This window comes from Triticum aestivum, chromosome 3A, assembly GCF_018294505.1.
Source record: "Triticum aestivum cultivar Chinese Spring chromosome 3A, IWGSC CS RefSeq v2.1, whole genome shotgun sequence".
NCBI classification, from domain to species: Eukaryota; Viridiplantae; Streptophyta; class Magnoliopsida; order Poales; family Poaceae; genus Triticum; species Triticum aestivum.
The window spans coordinates 101,990,772-102,001,033 of record NC_057800.1 but is presented as its reverse complement, the minus strand read 5'-3'; the positions used below and the strand labels follow the sequence as shown (position 1 = coordinate 102,001,033).

The following is a 10,262-nucleotide window of genomic DNA, read 5'->3' as shown; positions in this document are numbered from 1 at the left end:
TTCATCGGGTGTTACTGGCCTCACCGATTATGGGTTGTTGCGGGTGTGATTTGTAATTTTTCAGGGAATTGTTTCTATTATGTGTATTGATTATTATCGCTTTTTGGGGATTTGTTGATTTTCTTTTGTTTTCTACTTGTTATTCTTTCATTTTATGTTATTCTTTGTTTTTTCATCAGTTTCTTTCTTTCTTTCACAGGTTTTGTTGGCCTTTTATTTATTTTATTTCTTGTTTACTTTATTTTTCTTAGTTTCATTCTATGTCTTATTGATTTTTTGCATTTCTTTCTTTCTTCCTTTTTCTTTGTTCTCATTTGTTTCCTCTTGGTTTTCTATATTTTGATTTGGGTTTCTTCGCTTTTCATTTTATTTTTGGATTTGGGTTTTCCTTTTTGATTTGTCTTTTTATTTTCCTTTTTTATTTGGGTTTTTATATTTTGATTTGTTTTATTTTTCATTTCCATTCTTTTGCATTGGGTTTCTTCTGTTTTAGTTTTTTTCTTTGTTTTTCTTTGTTACTTTGTCGATTTTCATTGGTTTACTTTTTGTCCAACACATGTAAACATTTTTTTAGTGTGCCAGGAAAGAAAAATAAAGCGCAACACCATGTTTCAAATGTGAGTGGATCGAGTTATGTTTCAGCGCGCTGACCAACTGCGCCACGTGGTAGTTGTTGCCCACTAACAGAAAAACTATCCAGTTGACTTTTCTTTTAACCGCATTATCAAAATTAGCGTGGTTTTCTTCTCTCTTCGCTAGCACGATATCATTTTTGGTTCTTGTTCATCATAGAAAATCAAGATTTTTAACTCTTTTTTTACTAGAAGATGAAAACTAACTCTTTTTTTTACTACATACACTAGTATAAAAGGTTGTTTTATTGAGCTTCCCTAAAGCATCATCGACGTTTACCTACTACCGTGTGTCAGTTTTTTTAAGCACGTCATTAACATCATGTTGGCAACTACTCCCTCCGTTTCGAATTACTTGTCTTTGATTTATCTAGATACGGATGTATCTAGACTCATTTTAGTGCTAGATATTTCCATATCTAGACAAATCTAAGACAAGTAATTCGAAACGAAGGAAGTATAAAAGATGTCGAAAAGATGAAGAGGTGGCGGACGTCTCAAGAAGAACCAGGGCAAGACCACTGCTAGAGGTGGGACTTGAAGTCAATACATCACCATCAAGTAACTCCAGCAATAAACTAGACTAACCAATCAAATATATACTCTACTGTTTGACCCGACAATTGTTTTTGCTAAAACATACTCTGATAACTTTCTGTCTAAATAGCATGGTTATTTACGCACCACGGGCATGTAAACTTCCATACAAATATCAAGGTAACTGGCAAAATTGTTGTTAAAATATACCAATAATTTCTGTGTCAATAGTATGATAATTTGCACACCACGGACTAAAATAACTTACACACAAAAACCTGGTAACTTTTGACCGGGGAGAGGGAAGGGGGGGGTGGTGTTGAAACATAGCCCCGGTTAACTTCTCTGTAAATAGCACGGTAGTACGCTGTAGACCTGATAACTTACATATAAACACTATGGTACTTTTGATGTGAGATTAATTAGGCCATCGCATGTCAAAGCAGGCTAATCTCGTTGATGGGAAGCTCTAAGAAACGAATTGCTTCATGTGCACATGAGCACATCAAACGGACATCAATGCTCAGATAAAGATGGAAAATACAAGGGAAATGTTTCCAGACGGATGACCGGCCGAGCGCTCGGCTGGTCGCCCCTCGCTCGCTTGTATAAGGGGAAGCGGACTGGGCCACACGAGTTTGATGGGCCTTCAAGCGAGATGTCCCTTTTATTATATCTTTCGCTTTTTTTTTTTTTTGCTTTCTTCTTCCTCTTGTCTTGTTGCTTCTCTCCTCTCTTGTTACACACAATAAGCTCGTCAGTGTTGACGGCACAACTTCCTGCTACTTCTGTGAGCACCCCCTTCCCCAACGCTGCAAGCATCTCCTTCCCCAAGCACCTCATACTGCCCCCGCCGATGCTACAACCGGAGAGATCTTTTGCTAGAATCTGTAACAATTTTTGTTGGAATTAGTGTTGCTTTTTTTTTGCTACGTGTGTGCTACAACCAGCTCTGTGCAACCACAAAGCTGCAACCGGCACCTAAGAAAGCTAAAACCGTCTACGAAAAAGCTTCAACCGGATGTGTCGGAAGCTGGGGGGCGGCCAGTGCTGCAACCGTTGATAGAAAAAGGTTCAACCATATATGAAAAAGCTTCAATCAGGCACTATGCAACGGAAAGAGTTGCAACCGTTGATAGAAAAGTTTCAACCCTAGATGAAAAAAGCTTCAACCAGACAGTGTGCAACAGAAAAGGTTACAACCATTGGTAGAAAAAGTTTCAACCGTAGATAATAAAGCTTCAACCGATGACCGACAATGGAAAAAAGCTTCTTAGAGGCTCGCGTTTCCACGGAAGCTGCAACCGGCATTGGCGGGTGCTGGAACTGGCAAAGACCAATGCTACAATGATGCTTCGGACGGTGATGGCGAAGCTGCAACCGTGCAATTCATAGCTACAACCCGGCATGAAAAAATTTGTGACCAGCGAGCACGGAAGCTGTGAGTGGTGACGAAAAAAGCTACAACCATCGAGCACAGAAGTTGCAACCGGCGACAAAAAAGCTACCACCGACGAGCCCAGAAGCTATGACCGGCGTGCAAAAAAGCAGCAACCGTCGAGTGATTTTGTCGCCCATGTCTGTTTACGAGAAGCTACTCACTCCGTTTTTTTCTATACTCCATCTAGACTTTCGCTCGCGCTGCCTCCAGGGGGGCGGCTCGGGCGAACCCTAGCCGCCGCCGCCCCCGACCCCCATCCACTTGCTTCCCCCGCCGCCGCCGGAGGAAGCCGGCGAGCGAAGCTCGTCCGGCGGACGGCGGTGGCGGGCTCGCCTCCTTTTCTCCTCGAGGGGGCCTCTGGCTGGCGCGCAGCGGTGCCCCTGGGCGCCATGCGGGGCGGCGGAGTCTGGATGCTGGGGCGGCGGCCCCAGGGGTTCTTGGCGGGGCTGGGCAACCACGGCTGCGTGGGCAGCGTGGGTGACCGGCCGTGGCTTCCGGTGGCGGCGGATCTGGGGTCCCTGTCCAGATCCGTTTTGCAGGGGTGATTTGGCGCCTCCTACTCCCCGGGGCGGCGGCCCCGGCCGATGGGCGCGGTGCAGCCGGCGGGCTGTGCCGGCGGGCTCTGGTGGGCAGCCTCCCACGGCCGCGCGGGCGGCGTGGGGGCTGCGGACGCTGGCGCAGTGGCGGCTCCTCGCAATCCGTCATGGCTCCATGTAGAAGATCCGCCCCTGCTTCGATCTGTCCCGATCCGTGCTGGTGCCGGTCCTTGGCGGCGGCTTCGGCGTCCCCTATGGCCGGCCTGGCGGATCTGGCGTGCGGGTGAGGTTCCGGGGGAAACCCCTGGCTGGCGCGGCAGCCTCCCCAAAGTCGATGCCTTTGGCGCCGATTCCCTTCCTGAAGGCTTCGGGGTGGATCCTCTCCCTTCCGCCTCCTCCTCGAGCTATGGCGAAAGCTTTTGTTCCCCTGGTCTGGGCGTCGACGGCACCCTGGTGTCGTGCTCCTTCTTGAAGGCGGCGGCTGGGAACAGCTCTTGGTGGCGGGGCTGCTGGTGGCGTGGTGGCGGTGCGCTTCGGCCTTCTACTTGGTGCCGCGCCTTGCTTCGCGGGACCAGCGGACGGTTTCTTAGGTGGAGCGGTGCTTCATCCATACATTGATGGCGACGGATCTTGACGGCGTGGCGCAGTGCAGATTCGGAGTTCGATGTGGGAGGATGGACTCGCGCAGGAGGACGACGCTGTCTGGCGTCGTGGTGGCGTTGATGGCAGTGAGGCCTGGCACGGTTCATGCAACAGTTCAGCTCTGAAGATGGATTGATGGTACGTGGTTGCGGCGGCCTCATACCCGGCAGGGGGCCTGGTTGACGAGCACGCCAGACTGGTGGGTACCCATACCCGGAAGGAGTCCTGGTTGGGACCTCAGGTCTAAGATGTTAGGTTTGGCTGCGAGGTCTGTTTGGTATTAGGCCCAGACCATCAGCGCCCCTTCATCAGTTAGATAGGAGTAGCGACAGAGATTGCGAAGATGGTGGCTTTGGTCTTACTGTTGTAGGACTTTGTAAGGTCTTGTGTTAATAATCAATAAAGTGGCCGTATGCATCGTCCAGATGTAGAGGCCGGGTATTCCCCTTTTTCGAAAAAAAAGAACAAAAAATGTCTGTTTACGAGAGCTTCCGCCTAGAGTTTCCAACGATCGACTCGAATCCAGTTGAAGCTAGCTCATCGTGCATGTGGTACTGTAGATCAATTAAGTTGTTTGCCTGCTTGCTTGTAAGTTAGCTTTGCACGTAGGACATACACTCTGACGATTTGATCTACGTTCTCCAACATGGAGCATGGTGTCTGGCGAGTGCGGGTGGCGCGGCTAGTCGAGGACAAGCGCCGGCGGGCGCCAGTGGCCGGCAAGAGCGGGCGGCGCGTTGGACCGGCGAGCTGTGCGGGATTTTTTTTGCGTGTGTTCAGATCAGACGTTCAAGACAGGGAGACAAAGAAATCTAACGACGCAGGACGGCTTGATCCAATGTGCGTGTGCTGACAGGCCGAAATTTGGGCCAGTCCGCCGGCGTGTATCATTGCCCAAAATACAACGTGAACATAAAACAGTTTGCTAAGTCTCAATCGACTGAGACTTCGTTATGTCTCAGTCGATAGTATCTTCTTTTAATTTTCCATGAAGATTCGTGCAAAAAAATTTTTTTAGTTTTTTTTCTTTTTACATATTATATCATTTGACTTAGACTTGATTAAGTCTTAGTCGACTTAGACCTAGCCACACCCAACATAAAATTGTGGCGAGGACAATTTTATTCATGAAGTGAAGAGATAGACATTTCGCACCCCAAAAAAAGGAGATAGAAATTTCGTTCCAGTGCAATTATATACAGACAACGTTGATTTACTCCGGGAGTTTTGTATTGCGCATACAACATGGTCCAACGTTGACTTATTCCGGGAAACGGAAGATCCTAAATGCTATCTTGCGCCATTTGCACCGACAGCACAGCATCCTGTTCGTTCTTCTCACCGAGCTCGGAAGGCGGGGCCGTCGAGCTCGCGTCCCTCCCTTGGCTTCTCTGCTTCGACAGCTTCGTGACATAGCGGATCATGTCCGTCAGGTCGGAGTGCGACGACCCGCCTTCCTCCATGGCCGCCCTCGCCTCCGCGGCGACCTCGTTGGCCCTGACCCTCCTCGCCTCCCCCTCCGCCCCGCCGCCCATCAACTCCGCGATCGCCTTCTCCACGTCGCCGCTCGTCACCTGAACCCCCTCGGCCTCTTTCGGGAGGTACATGGCGGGGATCTTGACGCCGGACCTGACGCCCACGCCGAGCACGTCCACGAGCAGCTGCTCGCTGCAGAACTGGTCGGCGATGGTGGGCCACGTCAGAGCCGGCACGCCGTAGGAGACGGCCTCCAGCGTCGCGTTCCAGCCGCAGTGCGTGAGGAAGCCGCTCACCGCGGGGTGCGAGAGGATGGTCACCTGCGGCGCCCACCCGCGGACGAGGAGGCCCCTTCCTTGACGCGCGCCTCGAACCCCTCCTCGTCCAGCAGCGCCCGAACCGCGGCGTCCGCCTTGGCCTCCTTGATGGCCCACACGAACGCCCGCCCGGACGCCTCGAGGCCGCGCGCGAGCCCGGCGAGCTGCTTAGCCGTCAGCTGCGAGATGCTGCCGAAGCTGACGTACAGCACGGACGCGGGCGGCCGGGCGTCGAGCCACGTGACGATGTGCCCGGCGTCGACGTCGGCGCGGTTGCCGCGGCCGGCCTTGGCGTCGGCGTCGTCGGCCATGCTGCTGGAGGCGCAGGTCGGCCCGACGGTCCACGTCCTCTTGCCGAGGGCCGCCGCGTACGCGTCGACGAAGGCGCCCTCGATGCCGCGGAACGTGTTGAACAGCAGGCCGTCGGCGGTGGCCTCGGCATCGAGCGCTTCACGGTGCTCCTTCTCCACGCCGGGGTACTGGAAGAAGCCCCGGAGCGTGGCCATGTTGCCGGCGGCCCGCACCGGGAAGTCCGGCACCTCGAACGGCGCCATCACGTCTTCCCCGACGCGGTCGTACACGCCGTGGCTGGACAGGCGGTGCACGGCGAGCTGGAAGTAGACGGAGGGGCAGTGCATCACCAGCCTGGGGATGCCGAGACGTTCGCACACCGGCGCCGTCCACGGGTTGCACGCGTCGGTGACGAGGCAGACCGGCCGGCGCGGTAGCGCCCGGAGGTACTCCTCCAGCGGCTCGGCGATCTTCCATATGGCCTGGAAGAACCTGAGGTACATGGGCGGCTCGAGCCCCGCCATCTGGTCGATGGCCTCCACCCCCTCCGGCAGGCCGAGCTGCGCGCAGGGAAGGGGAGCTCGACGAACTCGACGGAGAGACCGGCCCTCCTGGCGCCGTCGACGGTGGCCCTGTTGCGCGCGGCGTTGACGGGCGTGGTGACCACGGTGACCCGCGGGCCGCGCGCGGCGACGAGGCGCGCCACGTCCACCATGGGGATGATGTGGCCCTGCGCCACCAGCGGCACCAGCACGAAGTGCAGCTCCTCCCAGATCGCCATCAATGGCGGCTCGATCCGAATCTAGCTACTTAGTGAGTGCGAGTGTGTGACGTTCATGGTGCGCCTACACGGCCGATGTCGAGGCTATATCAGCAGCTGGGTGACGTTCGTGGTGACGTGACGTGGGGAAAACGCAATGAATGGATCAAATTAGGCGGTGGAGATTAGACGTGGGGAAAACGCAATGAACGGAACGTGATAGTAGGAAGCAATGCGTGGTAAAAAAAAACGATCGTGGGCACCAAGTGGAGGCTCAGCTTGCGGTTGATCCGCTAGGGAAATAATTCCTATACGACCGGGTCGTATGGTTTTGATCGGGAGACCCACTCAGGGCATGTACAATCGTTTCGATGCTGGGTGTCTATAAAACTTGTCCATGTCACGTATAGACATAGTTAGAGACAGCCTATACAACAGCGGATCTATTTGATTGTTGATAATCACCAAATTTTATGGAAACGGCAGAGGTGGTTTCCGTGGAAGATGGGAGCCTATCCAACGACCCTCTCGGTACAAGAAACAGACTGTCGATAAGCAACGATTTCTCTACTATCTAAAAGAAACGGATACGTCGCTCGCGATCGTCGTCCCTTGTTCGCTTGCCCCGTCTAGACGCATATGGGCCAAGCCCCGCTAAAGCCCACATCGATCTGGCTAGGTAGGTTAGCGTCAGCTCCAACCCACCTCTCCCCATCGCTCCTCAGCCGCCGCTCTTCTTTCTGCCGCTCGACCCCCTCCGCCGCTGCCCGCCCTCCTCGGCCCGACCACACCGCCGCACTTGCCGCCGCGGCTGCTGGTCCGCCGAGGCCTACCGCCCCTAGCCCACATCGTGATGATCTCTCCGGTCTGGCGGCTGCGCCCATACCAGCCTCGCCGGCGTCGCGAGCGTTATCCACGTCGACCTCACCTCCCAAAAGCGGCGACGTGTCCTTCTCGTTGCTCCATCACGGTGCGCAAGATCGGCGAGTTGTGGCTGGTACTACATGAGGCGCCCGCGAAGAAGCAACTGAACTGGTTGGAGATGCGGCACCGGCCGAACAAGACCCATGGGTAATTGATTAATTAGTAACTATATAATCAGATGATTTCTTGGCAATTACTTGGGAGGCTGCATGGTGTTTCTTAGATGCCTTTTTTCCCTGTCATCAAAAGAATAGAGTGCCATATCATGATACAAATTCATCCAAACTCTTGTGTTTGTACTCAATTTGATTTCTATTTATGCATGATTAATCGTTACTGTTATGTTTGGTCATGCAGATTGCACGAAGAAACTCATGCAGATTGCTAGCTAGGAAACCATGGTCGTCATGAAAGCGAGGAAAGCAATCAAAAGATCAACTTCCGCGACCGCTGACGCCGGAGCCGGAGCCAGCAGCTCCATGTCCATGGCGCCTCCGCCCAGTCCCGGCGGGTTTAACGAACTCAAGCAGCCGTCGCCGCTGCCTCCCGACGTCTACTTCAACCCGACAAATGCGGATAGTATGGGGTTCCTCAACCGGTGGATCGCCGGCGACGACAAGATGCCGGACGCGCGGGGTTTCATCTTTCACATCGACATGTACGCCAACGGTCCCTGCGCGTTGCAGCAGCTTCACCCGCCGGCCAGCGCCCGCGCGGGCTAGCACACCTGATGGTTCCTCGGCGAGTCCAAGTTCCAGAGCCCGTGCGCGGCGACCAAGAACAAGCGCGCCGACTGCAGCGTCCAGACCGGCGGGTACTGGCGGCTGGAGCATACCAAGGAGGAGCTTCCTGAAGAGCGAGGGCTTAAGAATAGCTTCGGGTTCTACTGCGTCCCGTCCCCATCATAGAAGCGCAAGACGCCGTGGCTCATGCAGGAGTTCACCAGCGACAGGGATAGGGGCGCCGGCAGGAAGTGCGTGCCTGCGCTCCACAAGATATACGTCACGCCGCGCACCACCGACGAGGGTCTGAGGGGAGTCTACGGGGAGGACGGCGTGACGGGGGGCATCAAGAAGCTTGTCCCGGCAGACTATTTCGCCACTACCGCCACGTTGATGCCCCCGGGGAGTGTCCGTGTTCTCCGGCAAGAGCAAGATGAGCTGCCACAGGTGTCGAATCTGCCGCCTTCGCTCCCCGCCTCTTCCTCATTACGGCAGCGTGCGACGGCCAAAACTTCATGAAGGTATTTGAATGTGGTATGGATCAATGGCATAACCATGTGTCTTCTGTAGCATATTGCTTAGATGTGAGGGGCAGTAGCAGTAAGGGCCTTCGTTGCCTTACGTCCTCTCTTTCCTCTAGCCTCCTCGAGTCCAGCGGCTGGAGTCCACATGACCAGTTTCCCCCCTTCGTGTGGGTGAGGCAAGGAGATGAACAGATCCGGCAAGCGCTTACAGAGAACGAGGCCAACGTTGTCGCTGCCAGCGGAGTCCACGCCATCGTCTACCTCATCTTGTCTTTCTGCGGTACGGCAAAACAAATCACGCTCAGTTCATTTCTGTACCCGCTTTTGTTCCAGTCATTTTTGGTTTCCAGGTTGATTCACTTTCCTATAGTTTCTACATTTGTATCATTTATTTCTGAAGTAATAGAGTAGGTTTGAGATTATGTTTTTCTGAACGGGTTGTATAGTATCTGTAGTTAATACTGTCCACCATAATTTACACTTTTCATTTGATAACGGAAATAATTGTAGGGAATAGCAAAGCATAAGCTCAAATGGTTTGGTTATTTAACTGGGTTTTCAGTTTTCTCATAGTCATCTACAGATTTGGACCAACAAGACATGATGGTCGGCGGGTTATTTAACTATGGTCTTTCTTCTTCATTATCAATTCGTCAGCTCTGCTGCTGGGAGCCGCGGACCTCATTGGAAAGGAAATAACTTGTAGAGGGCGTATAAGGAGATGCCAATGGAAAAGAGATGAGTTGAGTTTGTGTTTGGAGATCTCAATGAAAAAGAAATGAAGAGTGTAGAGTGGTAAGAGGAGGAATCGAGCCAAGTCCTATTTTATTTTATTTTGAGCTTGGAGCCAGTCCTATATTTGTCACAAGACGTGATAGACATTTGCTTGATGCCCATCCCCAAAAGGAAAATAAAAATATTTGATTGATGCATTCAGTTTTTTTATGGGGCTGAAAGAGTCTTGTTAGGGTGCACGTTCATTATAATAGAGGTGGAATTTTAATATAATCACCAGAAAGCTATATTATCATCCAGTGTAACTTTTCTTAATATATTTTGTATCCCGTAGCACTAACGGGTATTCACCTATAATAATATTAGAAAGTCAAGAATGTTGCCCTAAAGATATAGGTTAAACACATTCAACATATACCCCGTTACAATGCACGGGCAACTAAATCATGGGTACAAACTGATAAACATTTATATTCATATGAACAAGCAATAACAAACTAACATACTAGAATGTTTATATCCCGTTGCAATGCACGGGCATTGTCTTAGTTCACGCTAATAGACCATCGTTATTCTTACCGACGGACTTTGCCGTTTTCTTTTTCTCTTTCCTCCCACATCATCTAATTTTCTACGTGGGCTGAGTTGCAGACGGCTGACTAAACATTGTTGTACATGCCCTCAGCTGATTGGCACGTGGCAGTGTGAATCTCAATGCATCGAGG

General features: G+C 52.1%; 1 long non-coding RNA gene and 1 pseudogene across 1 annotated transcript; one reads left to right on the top strand and one right to left on the bottom strand.

Annotated features, from left to right (window-relative positions):
- Positions 1 to 4,931: 4,931 nt before the first annotated feature.
- Positions 4,932 to 6,698, bottom strand: LOC123058033 (UDP-glycosyltransferase 73C11-like; annotated as a pseudogene).
- Positions 6,699 to 7,281: 583 nt separating this feature from the next.
- On the top strand, positions 7,282 to 9,721 carry LOC123058032 (uncharacterized). The gene is made up of 3 exons (XR_006427043.1): positions 7,282 to 7,703; positions 7,914 to 8,799; positions 8,919 to 9,721. It is a non-coding gene; the product is annotated as an uncharacterized lncRNA (long non-coding RNA).
- Positions 9,722 to 10,262: the final 541 nt, after the last annotated feature.